We start from the raw sequence: 25,600 nt of genomic DNA on the forward strand, positions 1-25,600 counted from the left end.
TGAGTTATCCTGATCAATTGCTAGTGTTTTTAAATGACAAGGCAGCTTCAATTAAATGCAGTTTTTCACCATAACATATTTTGTGTAATGGAAAACTAAGAATGAGAGAGGCTGTGATTTTAAGAATAGATATGGCAGAGACTGAGTATTTGTAGAAGTATAACAAGCCACATAAAGCAAAAAAAAAAAGAAAATCCAATACAATTTAGGGTCCTGTGCATTACTATCATTTAATGAATATGATGTAATGATGAAAATGATCTATGATGGAAATCAGTGGTCACAAACAACATGGTGTTACATGATGTTGCCTTGTGGCCTTATAAGTCTGTCACCCCAAACAAAATATACTGAGGAGGCATAGGTGTCACCATCTCCAACTTGCTGTAGGGAGGAAGGAAGAGAGCATTAAGTCGGCCATTTTGTCTATGAATGTCTCAGTCGGGCAACAGCCATGACTAGTTAAGACAATCTAGCCCCAGGACATGATGCTGCCAGAATAAATGGACCTACTGACCATTGGCAGAAAGTGCAAGTGACAGTTGAGAGCACCTTCTTGTACACTATTAGTAAGCTCAGCTAGCCTTACTATTACTATTATTTGGAACTATGTATTTTATATGTTCAGTTTTCAGATGTCGTTAAGTTCTAGCTGTGAAAGAAACATGTATTAGGAGCTCAGTTGGTTAAAGCATGGTGCTGAACATGCCAAGGTTGCAGGTCCGATCCCCAGTTGGACTTGATGGCCTTTCCAGCCTTACAGGGCAAGTAAAAGGGTATGAGGTCTGACACCATGGATGGATGTACACAGAAGAGGCTATAAAAAGGCATGAATTTTTGTTGTAGGGTCAGTAGTGCCAGGATGTATCCTGTTACAGATGATCTGCTTGAGCTGCAGGTATAGATGTCACCTGGTTCCCTCATCACATAAGGTCAGGCCCCTGCCACTCCTGGGGCTCCAGGGGCCTGATCCTGAAGTACAATAGCTCCAGGGTCTGGCTTCAACCCAGAGCACATTTTCAAGTTTGGGGAAACCCCCAGGGGCCCAACACCCCACTTGCAGACATGTGCCCAGGATCAGGGCTAGGAAGAATGAAACATGTGTCATGGCAATCCATTGCAGAAGAATTCTTTACATCTGCAAGTGTGGAGTGGGGTTCCATGGAGGTTCCCCAAGTTTGCAGACACACAACCTGGGACAGGGCCAAACCATGAAATCGTGCCCTGGGAAATCTACTTTAGGGGAAATTCCAGAGTGTGCATATTCTGCCATAAACCTTCAGATATCTGTCATGATAAAGCAACAAAAACTATTACTAGGAATTATCAAGAAACCCTTTTTAGATGTTTGTAGTGCCACAAGGGGCAAAAACATCTTGTATGGTTGTGTTTTGTCCTGCGATAAAAAGTTTTATGGAAGGACAAGGATGATGCCTACTTATAGCCAGAAAGACAAAAAAGGGAGAGAGGTGCAGCTATTCCTGTTAACCATGGCAGTAAGTTGTTCTTTGGTCAGGCTTTCTGAAATAAATTTTGATTTGAATCCACCTATGATCAAACTTAGTTATTGGAAGAGAGTAACTTAATGTAAAACCATCAAAACTAATATGACAATTTTGGCAAGATGTATTCAGAAAAGACAGTTCCAGACACCTGCAAAGACTCTCCCTATAGTCCTTAATATGTCAGGAATTAAATCTTAACCTTTGGTTATTCATTTCAGTTTTAAATCTTCCTAGGTGCATAGGCTAAAACCACTCAAAGTAAATCTTAATGCGAGTCAGAAGTGAAATTAATACATTTTACTATGAATGTCCATGCTACAAGTGGAAGGCCTAGTTCTGAGATGTGCTCATTTTTTCTTGGCTCCTTTTGAACTCACTGCTGGGATCATTCAGCATCTCTGAAAACCAGGTCCTGGTGAGGAATTCAAAGTGAGTTATCATGCAATCGTATAAAATTACAGTTAGAAGGGACCTAGAAGGTCATCTAGTCCAACCCCCCTACTCAAACCAGGACCATCCCCAACTATATGCATCATAGCTCAGCCCCTGGCACGGATCTTTGAGAATTCCTGGTGCTCTAGTAAAGTGCCCAAAGATTGGAAGAAGGCCAATGTCATGCCTATCTTCAAGAAAAGAAGGAAAGTAGATCTGGCAAACTACAGGCCCATCAGCCTAAGCTCTATCCTGAGGAAGGTCTTGGAAAAAAAAATCAGAGATGCCATCCTTAACAGACTAGCTGACAGCAATATCCTGAGGGATACTCAGCATAGGTTGTTGCGCGTAGGTCTTGCTTAACCAATCTCATTTCCTTTTACAACCAGGTGACCTATCACCTGGACAAGGGGGAAGAGATTGATGTCATATATCTTGACTTTAAAAAAGCTTTTGATCTGGTATCCCATGATCACCTCTTGGCAAGACTGGCTAACAGTGGCCTTGACCTCACCACTATCTGCTGGCTGGGGAATTGGCTCTGCGGTAGGACCCAGAGGGTGGTGGTGAACGGAAGTCAATCATCATGATACGCTGTGACCAGTGGGGTCCCTCAAGGCTCTGTCCTAGGGCCTATACTTTTTAACACCTTCATCAATGATGTAGATATTGGAGTCAGAAGCAGGTTGGCCAAGTTCACCGATGACACCAAACTCTGGGGTAAAGCATCCACACCTGAGGACAGGAGGGTGATCCAGGCAGATCTTGACAGGCTCAGGAAATGGGCGGATGAGAACCTGATGGTGTTTAACACTGAAACATGCAAGGGTCCCCACCTTGGGAGGAAAAACCAGCAGCATGCTTATAGGTTCAGCAGTGCTATGGTGGTTAGCACTACAGATGAAAGGGACTTGGGGGTCATGATTGACCACAAGATGAACATGAGCATTCAATGTGATGCTGCAGCTAGTAAAGCAAGCAAATGCTGGCTTGCATCCATAGATACTTCTCAAGCAAATCCAGGACATCATTTTCCCATTGTACTCAGCCTTGGTGAGGCCACAGCTGGAGTACTATGTCCAGTTTTGGGCTCCACAATTCAAAAAGGATGTGGAGAACCTTGAGAGAGTGCAGAGGAGAGCCGCTCACATGATCAGAGGTCAGGAAAACAGACCTTATGAGGAGAGGCTGAGAGCCATGGGACTTCTCAGCCTGAAAAAGCACAGGCTCAGGGGTGATCTGGTGGCCACCTACAGGTTTATCCACCAGGATCTGGGGGAACGTCTTTTTCACCAGAGCGCCTCAAGGGATGACAAGATTGAATGGTCACAAACTCCTCCGTGACTGATTCAGGCTGGACATAAGGAAGACCTTCTTTAATGTCCGAGCCTCCAAGGTTTGGAATAGACAGCCACTGGAGGTGGTTCAAGCTCCCACTTTGAATGCTTTCAAGACACATTTGGATGTTTACCTTTTTGGGATCCTATGATCCCTGCTGACTTCCTGCCCCTAGGGCAGGGGGCTGGACTCTATGATCCTCCGGGGTCCCTTCCAGCCCGAATGTCTATGAAATCTATGAAATCTATATCATCCCAGCTGAGGCTTTGTCTAGCTGGGTCTTAAAAACCTCCCAGGATGTCTTACTGTCTTACTACCCTCCCAGTGAGAGAGTTTTTTTCTAATATCTAACCTAAACTTCCCTTTCTGCAACTTGAGACTATTACTCCTTGTTCTGTCATCTGCCACCACTGAGAACAGTCTAGCTCTGTCATCTTCAGAACCACACTTCAAGTAGTTGTAGGCTGCTATTAAATCCCACCTCAGTCTTCTCTTCTCCAGACTGAATAAGACCAGTTCCCTCAGCCTCTCCTCAGAAGTCATGGCCCCAGCTCCCTAACCATTTTTGTTGCCTTCTGCTGGAGTGGCCTATCAGTAATAGGCCACTGGTATTCTCCTTCTGTAAATGACAGGATATGCTCTTTAAAGTCACACTATTTTCCTAGTAATTAGAGATGGATTTATCTCACTGGGAACATTAATTGGATGTTGTAAACAACATTTTAATATACTGATACCTACTTCACAACGTGTTCTAGGATGCCAGATATACTAAGAACTGACTCACAGCACATCAGGTGCTTTAAATATCAATTCAATTTTGTAATGATCACTTCATATTTCCCCAGCTTACCACAGTTCCCAGAAACATAGCAAGAAAGACAAACTTTCAACTATAACTATTTTGTGGAAAAAACATATTCTCATGCATTGTCCCTGTTCATATGCCTTGGCTTTGTAAGTTGCTCGCTCTCCCTTGAAATAGTATTTGCTTTCATAGAGTGTTTTATTCTGGTGAATAATATCAACTTGGAAATAAAGTATTAGCTTTTCATGGTGGGGGAGTCTGTATTCTGCTTTCATTCCTTTGTTTCGCTTCTTGTCATCAAACTCAATAGAAGAAACAATGTGACAATACTTCTCCCCATCGTGAAGCTTGAGAGAAAAACTTCAGCTTCTCTCCCTGTCTGTTCCTTTTACTGACCCACACGTAGAACAGGATATATATGTACAAGGTGGAATTTTCATTGCTTATTTAGTTCTGCAGCCAGGACTTTCTTTTTCCTCCTTCCTATTCAGTTCTCTCCCTCATGCACTTTACCAGGAAGAACAACAGGTGAGGTAATGGAGAGATGGAACAGTTCTTGATGTCAAAGAGATGTTGGGGTGCCTAAAATTTTCCACATCAATTCCATCAATGTAAGAGTAATAGGTAGAAAATGGAACCAGGAAAGAAGAAATAGACTATTTTCTATGTATTATTCAATCCCTGAGATCCCTGCTCTGACTTCCATACAACAAGCCTATTTCTTATCATTTGTGGTGTTTTTTCTGATGTAAATATCTGCACAGTAGGAATGGAACTAAGGTTTGTCCCCTGTGCCTCCAATTCTTTTAACATATTAGTGAATGAGCCAACAGTGTGCCCTTGTTGTGAACAATGCTAACAACATACTGGGCTGCATTAGTAGGAGCATTGCTAGCAGATCGGGGGAAGTGATTCTTCCCCTCTATTTGACACTGCTAAGGCCACACCTGGTGTGCAGTTTTGGGCCCTCCTCTACAGAAAGGATATAGACAAATTGGAGAGAGTCCAGCAGAGGGCAACAAAAATGATTCAGGGGCTGGGGCACATGACTTCTGAGGAGAGGCTGAGGGAACTGGGCTTATTTAATCAAGAGAAGAGAAGACTGAGAGGGCATTTAATAGCAGCCTTCAACTACCTGAAGCGGGGTTCAAAAGAGGATGGAGCTAGACTGTTCTCAGTGGTGGCAGATGATAGAACAAAGAGGTCTCAAGTTGCAGCAAGGGAAGTTTAAGTTAGATATTAGGAAAAACTTTGTCACCAGGAGGATAGTAACACAGGAACAGGTTACCCAGGGAGATTGTGGAATCTCCATCCTTGGAAGTTTTTAAGACCTGGGTAGACAAAGCCTTGGCCAGGATGATATTGGTGGGGATGGTCCTGCTCTGAACAGGGGGGTTGAACTAGATGACCTCCTGAGTTCCCTTCCAACACTAATTTTCTATGATTCTATGAAACTGCTTTCAGATGGAAAGTATCTTTGTGTGAATATTCAACAGTTTTAGGGTTGTTCATTGTAGCTGTATTGGTTTAAGGACATAGGCAGACAAGATTCTTTGGGTAAATGTGATATCTTTTATTAGACCAACTAAATAGTTTGAAAAAATGTTTTTGCAAGCTTTCAGGCACAGACACCCTTCTTTAGGCATATCAAGAGTCTGCTGGTGAATTGTGTGCTCTCCTGTGTAGAACAGAAGCCAAAATGCAAAATGCAGGTTTATGAAAATGCACATTGCCTAGCAGTGAGGATCAGAGGGGTGGAAGACAAGAGGTGTGAGACAGGAAGGGGCAGGGGGAAAAGGGGGAACATTGAACTGGTGACAGAAGAACGTAGCTTGTAAAATGCCAACAAGTTACCTGGGGTTATTAGATGGCAGGCAGGTTATAATGTGCCATAAATCCAATGTCTATATTTAGTCCATGATTTTTTTGTATCCAGTAGATTTATGAAGTGAAATTCATAGGCTTATCTATGAAAGGTGTTTTGTAAATTGACTTTGAGGATTAGAACTGAGAGATCAGAGAGAGAGAGTTTATCTTGTGAAAAGTGTACACCCACCAGTAACTGGGTATTTTTGTCTTTCATAGATTTTTGGTGTGCGTTCACTGTGGTATGCAGTTATTGTTTGATTTCTCCTACATATTTTCCATCCAGGCATTTAGTGAACTGGATGAGATCTATTATATTTCTGGAGGTGCAGCTGTAAGATCCAGGAATGTTGATGATTCTGTTCTGGGATGTAGTAATTGCCAGGGTGGTGAAGATGTATTGGCAGGTTTTACATTTCTTGTCCCAGCATGGTCTGGGTTCATTCGGTGTGCTTTAGGCCATGGGAAATTTGCTTCTGGTGATGAGGTTGGGAAGGTTCAGTGCTTGTTTAAAAAGTAGGATGGGTGGTTCTGGAAAGATCTCTCTAAGAATTGGGTTTTCTAGTATGGGTTACAACTGTTCAAAGATTTTCCATATAGTTTCCACTGAAGGATTGTATGTCATAACTACTGGTGTGCGATTCATAGGGATTCATAGCATTGGCAGGCAAAAACTGACACCGCAGCCTCAGTAGAGCATGTTGCTATGGTGACATAGTGGCTAAAAATAACCATGCACCATGCGAATGGTGAAGTATGGGCTGTTACTGTGCCATCATATAGTACTTCCAAAAGAAAGCAATAAATGATGGTACAGTAGTAACAGCGCCATAGGGCATGTGTAGATATGCCCAGAGTGTTTAAAAATCATCCAGACCATGATCCCCCAAACCCTACTGATCCCTATTCTGAAAAGCTAGGAATTTCTCCACTAGAGTTCAGTGAACCCATCTGAGAAGAGAAATGGCACAGAAATATTGCTGTATTTGAGAGTTGCTGAAGTCTTATTCCTGTGCAATATTATGCATAATGAACCATCTGAAAGTGAAGCAAGGATTAATGTTTTATTATAGAGTAATTTTAAAAGGATATGAAATCAAGAAGACAATTATGAAAGTCATCAACAATTTAAATTCCATTCTAAGTCATTTTTTGTGTGAAGGTCATTGTAGCTCCAAGGTTCTGATTTTCTTCTTTTGTCATCCTTGCCACATGCTAAAATGAAAAGAGAGCAAGAGAAGAAAGGCTCACCTTTTATTCCAGCACAAGTGAAGGGAGCTGTAAAGAGCTGAGTGACTCCCCTGAAGCAGTGCAGTATTGGATTCTGAAATATGATATTCATTTCTGTTTATTTCTGTTAAATCCTTGAGCTTGAAATTTATTCTCAGTTTCCAGGTCAAAGACACGAGCAGGAACGCTGTTGCAACCGGTATAGGATTCCGTCGAGGCTCCTTTCTTGTCTGTTTACTCTAGATAATTCTAGACATAATTGGCTGCTTAGAAAAAGAAGGCTTTCACATATCAATATTTTTCTTAGTTATTTAAATTTCCTGTATTTTATGTTTCTCTACAGCCTTAATACATCTGTGGCTTTCATAGTAAAAAGTTACTTAACAGGAAAATAAAAAATTATCCTTTCTTCCATTGGTGGTCTTTGGCAGAGAAAGATGGACAACATCATATTCTGGGAATTGTATACTTAAACATCCCAGGTGTGATAAGACCCTCTCAATTCCTGGATCCAGAGGTCACAGGGGCACGAAGCTGCTGGTGTTTAAGTAATGTACATGCACTGTTCAATATTTCTCTTCAGATTTAATGAGGTTTGTTACATGTTGTTAAAATAACTGAATTAAAAAATGGTAATGTCCAAAATACATAAGCATGTAGTCATATGCATTAACTGCATGAAATTAAATCTGAACAATTCAGGATTTTACTAATGGGCTCAAAGTGTCTGTTGAGCATAGCTCCAGCCTTGGCAATTTTATTGGACAATGCTGTTTTGACTCCAGCTCAAAGCATTAAGAGTCTGGGGTAGCTTATCACTAATTTATCTCAGCATCTATATCTAAATTCCATCACTGAATCTGCATGTTATGATATCTGTCAAGATTCAAAACTGCTGTTGATGAATGCTCTTCTCTTTTCCAGGTTGGGCTATTAGATGAGTTCTACAGACTTGATGCAGCTTGTTTACATGCAGATTGTTCAGGGCTCAGAAGTGTGAACTGTAGCAGGTGTATGAAGATCATAACGTATCACAATCTGAATTCTCTGTATGCAGATTCCTCCATAAATTGTGCCTTGATGTCTACATTCTAATTCTTATAATTTAAAGGCCTTTCAAGGAGTAGCTGTATCTTATTTGACTAAGTTCCTTTTCATCATCCATTGTCAGGGATGCTAATCAGGCAAACCAGGTTGGGCCTAGTGCTGTCAGGGACTCTGAGCAGGTGCTAGGGGCCAAAATCAATTTAACTTTTAATCCAATGTTAGCTACCCCATGAACGATGGGCAGGGAAGAGCTAGAGAGTGGACCTGAGCTCTGGCATCTGTCATCCAGATACCTGGACCCTTCCTAAATGAGGCACTGCACACACAATTTAAGAATAAACAAATTGAGCTGTTTATTTAACACCTAACAACCAGTTACTATAAAATATCAACATCTTATCCTAAAAGAACACTATACTATATTAAATAGTGTGTGTGTGTGTGTGTGTGTGTGTGTGTGTACACACGCACAATTGAGGTGCCTACTATTTACAACACTATGGAACACACGGATACATACAGACTTAAACACAGGTAAGGAAGGGTGGTATTTCCCTATAGGGACTGCAGGGTCTTGCTGCTGTGGAAAAGTACAGGCAGATAAACCAGGACATCCCTCATGCAGTTTCCTTCTCTGTAGTATGCTAGTAACATCAATCTATTCTGTATCAGTAGGTGGGAGACTTCAGTTTCAGGTTAGTATCCTTTCGCTTCTCTGCTTCACACTCTACACCTCTCAGGCATGAAAACACTCCAACCAACCTCCCAAGCACCTTCTCTTTGCCTCACGGCCCTCTACTCTCCTGTACCTGCCAGCCACAGGGTCACATAACGTTCAACTAGGTCTTCAACCTTACACAGGCAGATCATGAGGAGATCATGGGACACCAGATCGAAGGCTTTTTTAAAGTCCAGATATATGACATCAATCTCTTCTCCCTTGTCCAGGTGCTATGTCACTTGGTCATAGAAGGAAATGAAATTGGTCAGGCAAGACCTGACGCAACAAACCCATGCTAGCTATTCCTCAGGATATTGCCATCAGCCAGCTTGTCTAGAATGGTCTCTAATATGTTTTTCCAAAATCTTTCCAGGTCAAGCTGATTGGCCTGTAGTCCCCCAGATCTACTTTCCTCCCTTCCTTGAAGATAGGCACCACATTGGTTTTGTTTCATCAGAGCTATTTGTCACTTGACTGCAGGATAAAGCTGACTGGTAAAGTGGTTTCACATTCAAAGTTGAGGCAAAAAAATTCACTGTGGGAGGACAAAATCGAAACACATAGTGAAAAATGTTTTGACACCTTATTCAGTTGAATGATTTTGAAGACAATAAGTCATTTTCCATAGCTACTATTTCATACAGAGGCAAATTTAAGTGTTACCCACTGATTATATAGTATTTCCCTATGCAGTAATGTTGCAGAAGGCTTGCTTGAAAGACTCTGAAGAAACACTCAGTGCTAATGGCAATAACATATGCAAAATGTTGAATGCCGATGTGTTGATGTTGGAGAATTTGGCATGCTTTGCAGTTGACAACACATTGGTTAATGATAGGGGGAAAATGTATTTTATTTTCAACTTAAAAGCAGAACGACCTAACTTATTGCAAGCAAAGAAATGCCTATGTGCTACATGACAGCCACGCATGGACATAAGCAGATGAAGTACAAAGTGGAGTTTGACAATCAAGATTCATGATGAGTGTTCAAACTGCTAAGAAGATGAAAGAACTTCAGAAATGTTTTTGCATTTGTGTTAAAAAGATACAGCAGTCTTCTGAGGCACAGGCTGGTAAGGCATGTGTCTCTTCTTCCAGCTGTTGAGAGGCTTTTGAAATGCTGGAAAACTGAAAAAAGTACTTCACAAAGGCAACAAAATACTCATACAATAATGTGGGACTTCATCACTGGCCAAGAATATGAGCTGACTAGTGACAGAGATCTCTTTCTCTCTGAATCCTGTTTGCATTTTGTGCACACATATATGAGTGTGTTACACACCACATTCAAAGTGCTTGGAAGTTATGCAGCTCAGGCCACAGATGCATGAAGAGGCTGTGAGACAACTCTTTGCTTTCACAATAAACTAGGATTTGGGGGAAATTGCCTACCACTCTTCAAACTGCATTTAAATTTAATGCATTGAATTTATACAAGAAAAGAACTGATTCCTTGGACAAAGGTTACAAGTTATTTGAAACAGGTAAGTACTTAGTTTTCATACTCACGTCTGAAGACATGATGGACTGTGACAATGCTACAAATGTAGCTGACTGGATGAAAAAGCATTGCACAAGTGAACCTTGTATACTCCATGAAGCAATAGCAGAGCTCTAGTATGTAGAATGAATGGATCACAAGAGAATCAGTTTCTCTTCAGCTTCTCCAACTGCAAACATCAAGTTCTTCAGAAAACAGTGATCCACTTGCTATCCATTTTATGAGCAATGTTGCAGTGGAAAGAGTACTGTCTATGATGAATAAGTATTCTCCATGATGAAGAGAATGGTTCAAGTCAAGACATCATTCAGTGTATTCCACAAAGGAAATACATTGACAGCAGAAAAAGGCATCTTTAAAGAGAATGTTCCAGACACTGTACATAGTACAATTTAAGATGCAGTTGCATAACTAGAGCAGGGTGATGGGGGCGGGAGATGAGAAAACCAGACTTTTGTCTAACTCACAATTACAACAGTGGCAGTGACAGCAACTAGAAGTTGTTGCTGCCCCTTTCGTGCCACGTGTTGCTGTTAGGATGCAAGAATAAGACATTATCTTTAGGATTTATGTAGGTTGTAGATTGATTATCACAAACTTTATTAAGAAAAATACTATCATGACCATCTCAACCAAAATCGCAGGAAATTCCAACACTCTGTTTTCTTTTTTCTTTCCTTTTTTTCTTTCATTACAAATTAGACCTAGCAGCTGAAATGTTGACATCTCTTGCACTACAAAAAGCAAAGAAGGATCTGGCTGGGACCACTGAAACATTTCCTTTCAGTAATGTCAAAAGCTTATAAAAACAGTGACAAAATTCAAGTAGTTAAGCTGGAATATTTCAATTTTAAAAATACTTCATTTTCTGATGGCAAATTGTTCCATTCACCTTTTTTCCCAGTTCTACCTGTCAAATCTGTTTTGAACACACTCCTGACAATACAGAAGTCATAAACAAAGCCATAAAATTTTAGCAAAACATCACTTTGCTTTTTTTTTAAAATCAGGAATCCAGAAAAATTCAACTAAAATAAAAGTTATCCATAATTTTGTTAGTTTGTTGAAAAGCTACTTCTCATTAAAAAAATATTTGGATTGAAAAAATGAAAACCTCATGCAAACATTCAAAAAGCCTGAGGCAGAATCAATCTAATTACTCAGTTTTCTGTAAGTGGCATAGTTTAGATCAGTAGGGAACTGAACACACATTCACCCTTTGTGGCCAAATTTTAGACTGGGTTACACCATTTTTAAAGCAGTCTGTAATGCACAGTAGCCTATTCTACTGTGCATTAGCACATCACAGCAAAAATCGTGCTAATGCACAAAGGCACAATGGAATTAGTCTACTGCATATTAGATGTCACAAAAAAGTTTGTCTTTGCTACTGCGCCTTTATGTAGTACCTCATATTAGAGGTACTATTCTTAATGTGCAGTAACAAAGGCACATGAATGAACATGTAGGCATGCCCACTGCATGCCAAACTTCAGTTTTGTTATAGGTGTAGACTGGCTTTGTGTGCCAAACTTGGTTTCTGGTCACATGTACAGGTAAAAGTGTAATATCTGTACCTGGCTGTGATCTAATGAATTTCATCCTTGCAGAGAGAAAAGGATGGTGTCCTACTCAAGAAGCATGGCATATAGAGGATGGGATCTAGGTCCACCCTCATAAGCAACTGATTAGCATACATATTAAGTAGCCACGTATGTATAATAGCATACATATTAAGCAGCTATTATGCATGGGTATATATGGTGCAAATATGCATGGGGTATATGTGGTAATGAATGTGACATAGCCACCTACTGCCATTCATTTATAACCTCAGACATATGCATGCAGCTACATACAGACAGCTGCACAGACACCACCATATGCACATATGTATTAATGATGATGCACGGACATATAGAAAGAGAGAAACTTCTGCCTGCTTTCTTTGGCTATAGATGATAGTTTTATGGTCCCTGCCATGAGATTATGTGATTGAAAGCACACAGCATTTCTACTGGGACTTTGATTTATCCTATATTATGTCAGTAAAAATAATAAAGGTATGTCCTTTCCCATAAATAATGCAGATTTACTCTTCAAGAATTCCATAATTTCAGTGATGCAGGAAACATACTGAGAAAAGTGTGTTATGGAAAATATCCTGTAGTGACAATTTTTTATTGTTTGACACATTCAGCATCCTTTCTTTAAAGTTATTTATTCATACAGGAAAGATAGGAGAGAAATGTGTTGTTAACAATACAGTGGTTACTACTGAGTTAATTCCCAAACCTGTTTCCATCAGAGGATTGTTCTGAAAGTAATAGCACAAGAAATTCAAACAATATTTCCAGTGTGTTGATGATTAGCCACAGTAGAAGGCAGGGCAGGGTGAAATCTCAGAAACTAACTCATTCAGAAAGGCATATGGTTTCCTAGACAATGGCCTGCTTTGAGGCATAGATCAGTTCCATTGTCTACACGTGCAAATGCTGCAGGGTGAGTTTACTCTAGAGTAAATTACTCTAGAGTAAACCCACCCTGGGCAGGTGTTTACATGTACAAGGATGCAGGATCAGATTTGATGCTCCCAGCAGCAATCTGTTTCCTGCCCCCACCTCCCACCCCTGCACCAGCCCCCTGCACCAGCCAGGGGGAGCTGGAGGTGTCAGCTGAAGCTGCTTGCAGCCAGCGGCCATCTTTAAAAGGCAGCTCCACATGCTGCTTCCTGGTTATCTGCCTTCCTGGTCTGTAGCAGCACGCAGAGCATAGTAGCAGCATGCAGTGGCTGTCACTGGAGCCTCTGCCCAACTGCGCCATGGCTGCTCCACCCCCAGGCCCCAGGAGCAAAGTCCAGTGCCCCTGGCTCCTGCTTGCCCACTGCTCACTGTGCTGACCTGCCATGGTGACCACCACCTGGCTCAGGTCATTCTTGGACCTGGTGGCCACTCACCTGGCCCGGCTCACCGTACTGTCCCAGGCCTCCTGCCCCAATCTGCTGGCTCCCAGAGCCCATGCTGCTGCCCAGACCCAAGCAGGGATGCTACTTATGTATTCCTGGATGCTACCACTGAGGCCATCCATGCTCTCCTGGGCCACCAGCCGCACCACCTGTGGGCATGCCGGGCCAGCCAGAACTGGTGGCTTCATGTCGTCCAGAGCACTTGGGACAACAAGCAGTGGCTGGAGACATTTCAGATGACCTGGGCCACCCTCCAAGAGCTCCTTGACCGACTCAGCCTGCACCAGGAGTGGAAGGACAGAGTTATATGGCCACCCCTCCCTATAGACACTCAGCTGGCCATCACCCTGCTGAAGCTGGCCATGCCTGCTAGCCTGCACTATGTTGGCCACCTCTTCAGCATGGGCAAGGTGACAGCTGGGGAGTCTATCCTGGAGGTGTGCAGCATTCTCCAGGACATACTAGGACACACTGTGCTCTGGATGCATGACCCCCTGGAGGTGGTGGCAGGGTTCTGCACCCTGGACTTCCCCCAGTGTATTGGGGCCCTAGATGGGACCCAAATCCCTATCACCTGACCACCCCATGGCAATGGACCCAACTACAGCCTGCAGGGCTTCCACTCTGTCATACTTCAGGCTGTTGACCACCATGGCATGTTCGCCAATGTGAAAGCTGGCTGGGCAGGCAATGCCCACGACACCTGCAACCTCCACAGCTCCATCCTGCCAGCCTGGCTGGAAAGCAGGCACTTTGCCCTGGGGGTGCCAGACCTCCAGCTGGGTGCAGTGGTGGTCCTACCTCTCCTCATTGGGGACCCCACCTATCCGCTCCTCCCCTGGCTCATATGGCCCTACACTCCCACCAGAAGTCCCACTCTTCCTGGCCTTGGCCAACCTGGCCATCTCCTTAACCAGGAAGGAGATTCTGGCTGGGAGGGATCCTGGGGACTGTGGGGATGTTTTCCTTGGCCTCCTTTGATCCCATCTCCGGGCAGAGCACCACTGGGCAGTGTCTGCCAGCTCTCTCAATGCCTTTGAGAGTCAATGAGTGCTGTCTGGGGTCCTCTGCTTGGTGTCCCCAGCTGGTGCACTTCTTTTGACCCTGTGGCCCATGTGCATGTCCTTTTGTCATTTGTTGTCCCCCCAGAATCTGTTGCTTCCTTTGCCAATAGCCTCCCCACTCAGCAGTGGCTAATACGTGACTTAGTGGACTAAGCCCAAGGCTGAAGAGAACAAATAGGCCTGCACCCCCACCAGGCACACTTTAACTAGTGCCTGGGCTGGATCCATGCACTGGTGGAGTGTGCCTTTTGCCATCTGAAGTGATGATGGCACACACTCATCACACACTTTGAGGTCGCTGAGGCCAGCCTCCCCTGGGTCATCATCACAGCCTGCATGCTGAATAACATCTATGAGGCCCAGGTGGGGGAGCTGTTTCATGAGCCCTGAGCTGAGGAGGTACAGTGGGCACAAGACACCTGGCACCAGGAGTGCCAGTTGTGGTGGCAGTGACAACATTGGGCTCCCCACACTGAGGCCCCAGGCAAGTCGCTCATCCAGGAGTGAGGGACAAGTTACCAGGTGCAAAAGGTGCTGGACAACCATCTCCTCTTGTCCCCCCTGCTGTAGCCCACCTGGACAGCAGCCCACAGATCCTCACCCCACTGAACACCCCCAGCACCACAATCACTGTGGACAGTTCTCAGAAAAGCACTTTATTCATCTCCAAAAACCCTCTTCCCTCTCCCTCCCCCACAAACAGAGCCTATCCCCCTGTCCCCCACCCCGAATCACAGAGCCCTTCCCCCTCTCCCCCCCCACATAACCTTTCCACCACCCACTGTATCAAACACCAATAAAGCATCCTCTTTCCCATGCAAACTATGTACAGTGCTGTGTGTGCCCTCCTAGGGTCGGGGGCTGTGTGGTGGGGGCACTTGGGGTTAGAGCCCGGGGACAGGTGCCCAGCACCCCAGCCTCTGGCCACTCCCCCATGGGTGTGCATACAGCAGTGATCCTGGCAGGCAGGAACTTTGCCTGGGGGTGACAGCAGGTGCTACTCTGCCAGCACAACCAGCTCCTCCTCCTGCAGCCAATGGGCCAGGCGAGCAAGACCCATGCACAGTGCTGGTCCCACTGTGGGAGCTCCTTCTTTGGTGCTGCATGCAGCTGGAGTGAGTGGTGGGGCTGGGCCTGGAAAGAGGGCTGGGTGGCAGGGGTCTCAGGGTGGAAATCAGGACAGGGGCACCTGGCTGGTGAAGGCACCACTGCACCTCAGCCCAGACACACAGGGGCCTGTTGTTTGGTGGCAGGTGGATGCCAGGGGATAGCAGAGGTGTGGCTGAAGGCAGGGCAGCAGGCATCATGAAGGTGACCACCAGGGCCAGAACAGTGTCCAGCACCTGACAGTTCTCCTGCCCTGGTCACCAAGACAGCTTGCTACTCCAGGATTTCCATGTGCCTCTCCTCCAAGGCCAGAAGCCTGCCCCAGAACTTCTGTTCTGCCTGGTCCCTCACCTCCTTGTGCCAGTCCCTCACCACCTCGTGGGCAATGTCCTCCATGCACTAGGCCCATGAATCTGCCAGGCACTCCTTGGCCACTGTGACCAGCTGGTCCAGCAACCGGGTCTGATCCTGTGTTCTGGTCTGCCAGAGCCAGCACACACAGGGCCCCAGCTGAAGTTGGTGGTGACCCTGGAAGTGAATCCCAACTGCCAACTGGTACCTCTCCCCCGCATGCAGCAGCAGGTCCTACAGCACCAGGAAAAAGGGCTTGTTTGTGATAGTTTGCAACATTTCTGAGATAAGAAGCCGTGTACCAGGGGGTTGTATATTGCCCAGCCTCAGATCAAGGCAGTAGTGCCTGCATAGGTGCCCAGGGACCACAGTAAGTTGACTAGGCAGGCCCAGGCACAGGCAATCACTTGCCAGGCTCCCCATCCTAGCTCACTCCACAGGGGCAGACATTGGGTTTAGGAGGAACTGGGGAAGACATGGAGCTGCTGGCAGCTGGTGGTCCCATGGCTAGCCTGGCCTCCTGAGTAGTGGTGTGTCCCCAAGGCTGATGGGGAAGGCACTGTCCCAGGATCCTGGAGCTGCTGGAAGATACCAGGAGTAGGGATCATGGCAGGATGGGCTTCTGGCAGCCTGAGAGACTCTTTCCCAGGGATGCATCCCTGTGGGTGCCAGGCCACAGCAGAAGCTCAGACAGGCTCCCCATGCTTGAAGAGCTTGATGACATGGCTCCAGCCAGGGTTCTGGGATGCAAGGATGTCATTCCACTTAAAGGGCATGGACTTGCAGGCAGTCCTTACCTCTGGTTGTGGTCTATGACTATTACCCACTGTGACAACAAGGCCTTGACCTTTATGCGGCACTGGCACACTGACTGGTCATTCCCATGCTCCTGCATGTGGCCTGATAAGCCCTCCAAGATGTGAACATTGGAGCACCCAGTTTGCACAAACTGGCTGAGAACCTCAGCCCCACGCCACAGTGCCATGAGGTCCGCAATCTCCACTTGGGGGCATCATGTGACATTGAGAAGGATGACAGTGTAGCTCCCTGGATGGCTCTCTGGGCCTCTGCATGGCAGTCCCAATGATGACAAGCCTGCACAATTGTGTCCAGTGCCCAGTGCACAGAGATAGCATGGAACTGGCAGGCACGCAGTGATGGTGTGCCAGGCACAAGTGGCAGGTCTGGGCAGGCTACTGTAGGTGGCCTGGGGCCAGCTGGAGCAGGACCCGGTGGCCAGAGGCTGGCTGCAGGTTGCTCAAGGTGCTGCCAGAACTGGCAGCTGCCTGCAACACCCAGAGTAGCATAACCATGCAAGATAGGCAGTAATGGTGCCAGGACTTAGTAATGCAGTGCCACAGAGTGGTGCCAGGGTGTGGGCAGCCTTCTGAGGCTGGCTTGGGGCCTCTGCAGGGACACACTGTGGTCAGAGACTAGCTACAGGTGGCCCAGTGCCCTAGCATCCCTGCAGGCTTTTAAGGACCTGGGGCTGGGGCAGTCAAAGGGTTGCCCCAGCCTCAGGGCCCTGGGACTAAGCTGCAGGTGGCCCCCTTGTGGTGGAGAGCAAATTTTCTCCCAGTTGGTGTTTACCTGTATGTTACTGAGCTGTAGCTAATTGGGAGTTAATTTGCTGCTTGTATTTACAGGTAGCAAATTTACTCATGATTAGACCAAATTTCTGCTCAGTAAGTGTCCACAATTGTAGATGGTGATGCTTACTAAACAGTAACTGGGTCTACTGCTCAGTAAAGAATTTCATGTAGATGTGCCCAGTGCGGTCCAGTGACACATGAATGGCATCATGAAACTGATTTTTTGACAAAGATGCCAATTTAATCTTTATTTGGATGGATGTATTGCAAAAAACATGGAGCAATATGAGTCAGAAAGACTATGTTAGCAATGGGTGTGTCTACATGAGACAGTTACTGTGTAGTTGACTAGTTAACTGTGTAGTAAATGTCTCAGCATCTACATGTATGCCCCTAGTATGCACACAAAACTAATTAACTCTGCAGCAGGGTAGTACTTGTAAAATACAAGTACTACCCTGCTGCAGAGTTTTTTCATGTGTAGCAGCACACAGGTGGACACTGCCCTGGCTGGCTGGGGTACAAGGTACTTCAGCACAGGACCAGACTGCAGGTAGCCCCCACACTGATTCACACTGAACCCCAGCCAATCATAGAGAAGCATGTGGAGACAAAGCAGCAATCAGCCCAACATGTACGCCCAGAAGCAAAAAAAAATGTTCCCGGGAGCAAAAAGCTCCAGAGCAATAAAGTCTGGAGTTTATTGGTCCATATTAACTGCATTTGTAGATGTGCCCAGTGATAGGTATGCAATTGAGACTAGAGGAGATCAGGTCCAGTGGACTAGCAAGACTAGTCTTAATAATTGATAAGTAAAGAATATTGCAAGTTTTGATGCCCACTAGCTAAAAGTACTATAGAACAAAGTGCATTTAGGCCAGTATCAATTTCCACTAGTAGAACTGTGTGCATACTAATGGACTTTTACATCCATTACTCCCCCTTAACTTTTACATCCAAGTATTCCATGGATGTAAAAGTTAAGGGGAAAAAGATATTAGGATGCTCTGAGAATTACAACAGTATGAAATAGGTTTTAAAAAAGAGGAATATTCAGGCTGGAAATATTAGGAAATATAAAGAAATATTTTCTTATTATGACATTATTTCATGTGGAAGATTCTGTCAAAGCAGGTAAAAGAAGCCCTGTTCATTTTTTGTGTCGTTTAAAATGTATTTGGATAAACCACAATAGGGAATATAGCTGCAAGGCTTTGAGAGTGGTGAGTAAGGAATGCGTGAGTCAAGCTGACTAAAATGCCATTCCTTTGATGATCCTTTGATTTCTAACTTATTCTCTTTCATTTTAATCTCATATCTGGGATAAATCTTGCTATCACAGAGGGAAGACACAGCACAATTCTAATGTTATTATAGTAGAAATATTTATGTAATGAAGCTTAGCTGTATACATACTTCTTGATCATTAGTGGAATGTCAAAATATCCTCATGCAGGGAGTTTTCAGGAAGTAATATACTTATTCCAATAGTGCTAGTTATTCCAAGGAGACACATCAGTCACACTAAGGTCTATTGTTCATTCAGGTTAGTCTTGAACAGTAGATGGGCTTGGGTATTTGTGCATATGTTGTAGGGCCGTGCAAAGCATTGGTCACCAATTTGATTCGGATTTGGCTGATTCAGAGGACAGTGATTTAGTGACTTGAATTGCTGTCCCCATTCAATTTGGTGCTGATTCGGAGATTTGGATCAGCCGGGGAAAGGCAGGCACATCTGGGCTGCTGCAGGTTCTCCCATGGCTCCTCTGGCTGTGCCTGCCTCTCCCCAGGTGGGGGGAGGCATGGGGGAAGCCCCCATGGCTGCCCTTACCAGCCCTATTCCCTGCCTGGCCCCAGCCCTGCAACACTTAAAAAAAAAAAAAATAAAATAAAAAAGCCCTGCACTCACTGGCCGTAACAGCAGCAATCAGGGCCTCTGAGGGCTTGTGGCAGAGCCCTACCCCATGCAGCATGGGAGGGGAGGGTGCAGCAGGGATTACCCCTCCCCCCCAGATTGGCACCCACACAGCAGCTGCCCCAGGGTGCAGATGCAGCATGGCTTGGCAGGCCTCTGCACACTGTCTGGGAGCTGAGGCTGCTGAGGCTAAGCAGTGCCAGGCTCCGGCTGGCTGCTGGAGCTGCCCCAGCTCCCAGACAGCTCTTAGTGCCCAGCCAAGCCATACTGCACCTGTGCAATGTGATAGCTGCCGTGTGGGTGCCAAGCTGGGGGGTGATCTCCACTGCCCCGCACTGCATGGGGAAGGGCTCTGCCATGAGGCCTCAGAGGCCATGATCACCATTGCTGAAGCTGGTGAGTGCAGGGCTTTTTTTTTTAAGTGCCAGTAGGTTGGGGCTGAATGGGAATGGGGCCAGGCAGGGCAGCTATGGGGGCTTCTCCCACAGCTGCCCCCACTGGGGCAGAGGCAGGCACATCCAGAGAAGCCATGGGAGACCCTACAGCTGCCCGGCCGTGCCTGCCTGTCCCCGGCCAATCTGAATCTCCAAATCAGTGCCAAATCGCCAATTCTGATATAGCCAAATCAAATGGGAACAGTGATTTGAATTACTGAATCGAATCACTTTCCTCTGAATCAGCTGAATCCAAATCAAATACTTCCCTATTTAACCAAGCCTAATATGTTGTATGTGTAGTGTTGTTTCCACACAAACAAAACTGTGGTATTGTTTAGAAGTATTCTGACTGAGTAAACTTGTGACTATTGTTCACTGTATAATTCTGAGATTGAGGACACACCCAACACTTAGAGACCATATTAAATATGGTTTAAACCAAAGTGCCCAGACATACCAATCAGTTTATAATGGTTTAAACTTCCTGGAACATTTCAAAAGTATTCCTCTATAATTAGGTGTTATTTTGAGTTCTCCATGAAATAGTTAAGTGATATGTGTGCACACTGAGCTTTCCATGACTAGTGTCCTGTCAGTCCTCCATGCATTCCACATTACAGGGCTCCAAATCTCCATCCTTCCCCGCCAAGGCATCTGGCTGCTCTAGTACTGCTCATTGTTCCAGTGGGTGGGGAGGGTGCCCCTGCTTCTGGGAGAGGAACAATTAGTAATTAATGGGCTAGTTCACATTGACTAAGTATGGAACTGACAGTCATTTTGTGATATTAAAGCACTCCAATATCATTGTGCATTGATTCAGTTTCCCCTTACGCAGCAGTTGTTGGGTGTTTACTATTAGAGGTCCACCCATCAACCTCCCAGTGGGGGTTGGGTGAATTGAAATTATTTAAACTGCTTTCTAGGGAAAATCTTTTTAAAGCTGTAGCCTGACGTGGAGAACTTGTTGCACCCCCTGGAGTCCCCAGGTCCCAGGATGCAGGCTCCACAGATCCCCACTTCATCTAGCCATCAGAGTCTCCCTCCTCTGCTAGGAAAATTATGGGGAAACTGCAGGCACTCACCACAAATGCATGCTGGGTTGGATATGCATTCCCAGCCCATGGTGACAGTTCAACAGCACTGCCATGGATGAAAAGTGATCGTTTAGGACCTTTGCTAGTGTATGTGAGCATCTCTGAACCATGACAATTGTCACATTCTTGAAATGATTCAACTATTGCGTGTTTGCACCCACAGTAAAAATAAAGCCCCATCTGGGGAATCATTGTGAGCAACCAGTTTGTATCTGCTTTTCACTGATGACTATAGCATATTTGCAACACTGAACACTTTAATGTATTTTATAGTGTAAGTGCTATACAAGCAACTGTTTTGGATATAAATATTTATTACCCTATTATTCTAACATCAAAATGGTGCCCAATAATCAGAGAAAAAGTGAAAATGACAAGGAACAAACAAGGAAATTAACTAATGTATTTTCTTTTTCTTAGCAAAGTGAAAAGTGAATTAGATTTCCAAACTCCTTTCAGAGTTAATAATCTAAAGTGCTTTTAGTAACAGAGATAATAATTCTTTTTGTATATTCTTATTTTTAACATAACAATGTCAAAGTTACATGAGTCTTACATGATAAACAGTCTCTAAAAGGTTGTAGAAAATAAAAGAGTTATGTATTATTTTTAAGAATATTCTTAAGATTAAGAATATACTTTAGTTTACCTTTTGGGGATTATTCTACCGGCGTTGGAATTAAGTTAAAGGAAGCTATTATAGGACAACAGACAGGAATAGAAATGAACAAACAAAACCAACATCATCAAGATAAAGTATTCTTAAGAGAGCAATGTGGGGAATTGTTAATTGAAGAATGCCTGGCTGTAACCAGGCTCACAAGGCTGATTCTTCTTGGGAACAAAAAGGATACCAGACCATTAAAGAAACTCAGGTATAGGAAAGGAAGGGCTTTTCTTTGTGGGCAGAAGTGACTGGAGAAGAGTATCTGACAGTGAAAGACCTAAACAATGCTGTCAAAAGCTGCCTTTCAGTCCCAGCACAGGGGCAGGAAGGTTTGGGCTGACTGGAATGTATCCAGTGCTAATAGGACAAAAATAAAGTATAAGAACAAATGTATTGGCCTTAATTGTTTTAAACCTCATGTCTTCTTTCTATGTACAAATCAGAGTGAACAAATCCATATTTCTTTGTTTTGAAAAGGTTGGTATTGTGGGACACTTTAATTATCCAGTCGTATTAGTCACTGGAAAAGCAAGGCTTATATGTGCCAAAGAAATCTAGCTCTGCCATATTAACACAGTTAGGAAAACAGGGCTCAGCTGAACTGCAGTGATAATCCATCAATAGACTTTAGCACTTAAGAAGGTCCACATAGCCCAGAATATTGTTAAAAAGTTCCTTAGCAATAAAAAAGCACATTTTATTGTCCTCACACCATTGTTAGTGGCTTACCATAGAATGTTGAATCAAGATCCAGATCTCAATCCTCTTATTTAAGCTGCTAAATTGTCTGGGACACCCCCACCCCCCCGCCGCCCCCGAATCAATGGAGCACCCTGTGCTCTGTTACACCCACCCTCAGATCACCATCTTGGGACTGGAAATCCCACCCGTAACCCCTGACCTTTGCCACTGAAAGTCCTTCCCCTTTTCCCAGAAGTAATCCTTTAGGAAGGGGGAGGGAGGTCCCATCTTGAAACCAGAAAAAAAAACAAAACCCAAATCATATACTTAAAAAAATCAAACATCTAGTATAACTTATTTTTTTTTTATCCTGATTTATGTGTGTTTGCATAGTGCATCTAGAGGTGATTGCATAATAGTGCTGAGTCTTACTCTTATATATTGTGTGGGGGGTGATAGGGTGTGGGTTTGGGATATGTGGTTGGGGTGGGGGGTGAAAGAGCGTGGGTGTGGTGGGGCTGGGAGGTAGGAGTGGGGGGTGCTATGGGAGGGTGTGGGTGTGTTTGGGGATATGGGAGTGTTTATGGGTGTGGGGGGTTATGGTGGGAGGTGAGAGTATGTGGGGGGTTGTAGGAGGGTGTTAGTGTGTGTTGGGGGGGTGGGGTGTGTGGGAGGGTGTGTGTGGGGGGGGGGTCCTTGGAGTCCCCAGAGTGTGCAAGTCCCTGGATCTGCATGTGGTGGCAGTTAGCAGAGACAGCCCCACCCGGCTCAATACCACTCCTGACCAAGACCCCAGCCACACGTTGTGGAAGGGTGTGGGGCCAGCTCTGTCTGACTCCATATGACACACCTCCCCAGGTTCTCACACCAGTCCCTGGCTGCACATGGCAGCAGCGTGTGGGGTCAGCTCCACCTGGCCCAATAGCAATCCTGCCCAAGTCCCCAAACAACACGTGGTAGCAGCAGGCTAAGCCAGCCCCAACCACCCTAGAGCATGCAGCTCCTGAGCTCTCACCCCAGTTTCCAGCCACACACGGTAGCAGCATGTGGGGCCAGCTCCACCTGGCCCTATAACACGTAGCTCCTGCAGCATGTGGGGTCAGCCCAGCCTGGCTCCATAGCACAAGGTGTTCCCACCCCTTTTCCCCTCAAGGGAGTCCCTGGCCCCAGCCCAGTGGGGCCCCTACCTGAATTCCAAGGCTCACAGGCAAGGAGGCTGGGAACAGCCATAGGATGGCTAGGCAAAAGCCTCTGCCAGGCAGAGGCTTCTCATTTCTAGTGCCCCCTAGCTTGGGGCTGTGGCGAGTCAAGCCAGGCTGGGGTAGGGACGGTGATTGCTTAGCAACTGGAGGCACAACTCCTGCATGGAAGTGCCAGTTTGCAGAGGGGCAACGGTGGTGAGGGTTTACAGAGGGCTTACACAGGGGCCCCATGGGCCAGATTAAATTGCCTAGCAGGCCGGATGAGGCCCATGGGCCATATTTTGCCTGCCCTTGCTCTACAATATTAATAAAGCTCATCAATGGGTGTGGTAGTATTTTCCTGGGGGCTAGTCCAAGACTGTTGAATTAATCTCTCCAGAACCAAGGTCCATCACAATCCCATCCCTCTCCATTACCAGTGCAGTACATATGTTTTTCAGCTTGCCCCTTCTCATGCATAAACCCATAGCAACATTTATAAATTTTTAAAAAGTAAAAGAAAACAGCCCACCAGTCAAAAAAAAAAGACACTCCACTGCACAGGGGCTCTGCCCAAGAGATAGGATAAGAGAAAGAAGAACATTTGAGGAAATAATAGTCCCTTAGATATAGCTTACAGTATTAGTAGACTTCTGTAAACTAGACTAGGTGGACTTTTACATAAACTGGACTACAACAAGAGGCTTGCCACCAGAAATCTCATTGCAGAGTAATTGGACAGTTTAGTTTCATCCTAGAGAGAGGTGTAGGAGGCTAGGTCTACTTTTAAAGGCCAGGTCATCCTCTAACCATGGCAAACGTGCTTCATAGATTCAAGAATTAAATACAGAGGCAAACTCAGCATTGCACTATTACACATGCACTGGAACAAATTTCCTAGCAGCACCTGTTGTTGTTCTGTCTTTAAAAGGAGACTGCTATTGTGCCACCATAAATTCCATAAAGAATTTTAGTTATTTACCAGGTGATTAAGCTGTTGTAATTTATTCCAGTTTTATTACAATATTTTTTTCTCAGGCGTCCTAAAAGGTTTTTATGGCTTCACATAAAGCACTTTTACTCCTAATAATCAATATTGATTTTACTATAGCCTATTATTGTTTAGATTTATTTTCTTGTTTTGCATGAAATTCAGATATTAATGCAGTTTATAAGAAAAAAGACAGAGTAGCCTGCTTCAAAATTCCCTATTAAAATAATTAACTTTTTCCACATTGACAGATAAATTGGAAGAGATTAGATTGAATGAGATTTTTGGTTCATACTTTTATCTGCTCTTGTGTTAAGGTAGTTTAAAAAATATTTCTTAGAATAAAAAGGCCCCATACCTCTTTTGATGCCTTAGATATAACACCCATTGAAGTCTTCAATTCTGATCAATAGGATCTGGTTTAGATCCTACCTAAAGACCAAACTTAGAAATCTGAGATGCCACAAATGCACAGTTCCTCTTCCAGTGTTCTGTCTAGTACAGTTTTAAGCATTTTAAATTATTTAAAGGAGGGGGTCTTTCTTCAAAGTCACTATCTTTTTGAGACCCTTACATAGTTCAGCAGCAGCATAATTATAAAATATCTCCTGCTTTTCAGCCTAAACATTTCTCAGCTCTGTTCTATCCCATTGCTCCCATTTCTCTCTCTCTCTCAACTGCCCTCAAAAAAAAATCTGCCATAGTCTGCAATGAACAAATGTGGAACAGAGTTTATTCCCAAATGTCCTAAGGGTTTTCCAGTCCTGTACTCAGTAGAGATATATATTACATTTCAGAACAGTGATGGAAAAGAAAGAGACACCTGTCTCAATAACTAATTCAGTTTTTTACTCTCCATCCATCCCAAGGCAAGTGATTTTACAACAAAAGCAGAACTTAAAAAAAATAAAATAAATAAGGTCAGAATTAAGGGAAATTTAGTGCCCTGTTCTCAACTAGTTGATCTAATGCATATTTACTGCTGACATGTCAGAAAAAATCAAACTGAAAGAAGCAAAGATTTATCTCTTTCTGTACTAGAAAACATGGTGTGTACTTCAGTGTGGCTTGTCTTTCATTTTTTTCAAACCTATATTCTAACGCA

This window comes from Alligator mississippiensis, chromosome 2 (genome assembly GCF_030867095.1).
Source record: "Alligator mississippiensis isolate rAllMis1 chromosome 2, rAllMis1, whole genome shotgun sequence".
In the NCBI taxonomy this organism is placed as follows: domain Eukaryota; kingdom Metazoa; phylum Chordata; order Crocodylia; family Alligatoridae; genus Alligator; species Alligator mississippiensis.